Source organism: Olea europaea, chromosome 20, assembly GCF_002742605.1.
Source record: "Olea europaea var. sylvestris chromosome 20, O_europaea_v1, whole genome shotgun sequence".
In the NCBI taxonomy this organism is placed as follows: domain Eukaryota; kingdom Viridiplantae; phylum Streptophyta; class Magnoliopsida; order Lamiales; family Oleaceae; genus Olea; species Olea europaea.
In genome coordinates this window covers 2,848,687-2,849,875 of record NC_036256.1, presented here as the reverse complement: position 1 = coordinate 2,849,875, position 1,189 = coordinate 2,848,687, and positions in this window count along the sequence as shown.

Genomic DNA, 1,189 nt, shown 5'->3' with positions numbered 1-1,189 from the left:
AACTAGTATTTTACAGAATCAATGATCTGTGGAACAAAATCAATTATTCAAAATCTAATTGCAAGTTTACAATTAATAACAGTCTAATTTACATTAAAAAGAATATTGCTATGTATCTCTAAAATTATCTATACAAGTATTGATCATTGCTTAATATTACTAAGAAAGAAATGGAATGCTACTATCAACATGAAATTGATGAAGTACAGTAGTTCGCGTCTAATTCACATGGCCACTGGGACAGGAAAATCGAACAAGGGGCTAATCTATACTGGAGTGAAGTCCGCAGGTTGGGCTCTTTGTATTTAATTATTCTGTGTTATTTAACTATTGAATATTATAATGTTGTTACTCGTCACTACTTTTATATTTTTCTTAATTTTTATTTTCCCATATTCGGTGCTATGGACGGTAATAATTTATGGTGAATCGAAATATGGTGGTGGTGGTTATAGAGATGATGATGGTGAGTTTGATACTCTATTTTATGATGTGGGCAATTGTGATCCAATTTGGGTCAAAATCGAACTCGAAAAGTTAGTTCGATGGTCAGATTGTTCCCTAATCCAACTCATGCCCACTCCTAACCCTAAGTGGGAATGTGGGGAGGGAATACTTAATCCGAGAAGGAAAACAATAATTCCTAACCAACCAAAAANACTTTTTCATTGTTTAATAATTGATTTTGATTATTTAATTCTTTTTCACTTTAGTAGACTTTGAAAATCTTGCAACGGAAATATAATGGAAACAGCTGCGGGTTTAGTGGTCAATAATTACTTCCTAGATAAGATTAATACTTGTCTGCTAAAATATAAGCAAAATTAAGATAACCGAAAGTAGGGAATAGGGAGAAAGGTCCTTCGCCTTCCAGTGGGGTTTGTACTGAGATCTCCAATCTGGCCAGCTGCTTAGTGCAAGAATTTCCTGCATTATTAGACATCGATTAAAGATACAATGCCCAATTTGAAAGATGAATCTTCTATTGAATTTTGTATCGAAAATTGGTTTTGACGAATCTACAACCCGTCTTTTTAATTATGCCACGTTAATTTAAATAGGATTAAATTTATACTTTGTTAGGAGTTTATTATTTGATTAGGGTGAAAATTTATCATTTGTTCGGAGCTTAGGAATTAACAGTTTTAATTAGTTAAGCATTAGATTATAAGAGTTGCTGCGGCTAGCT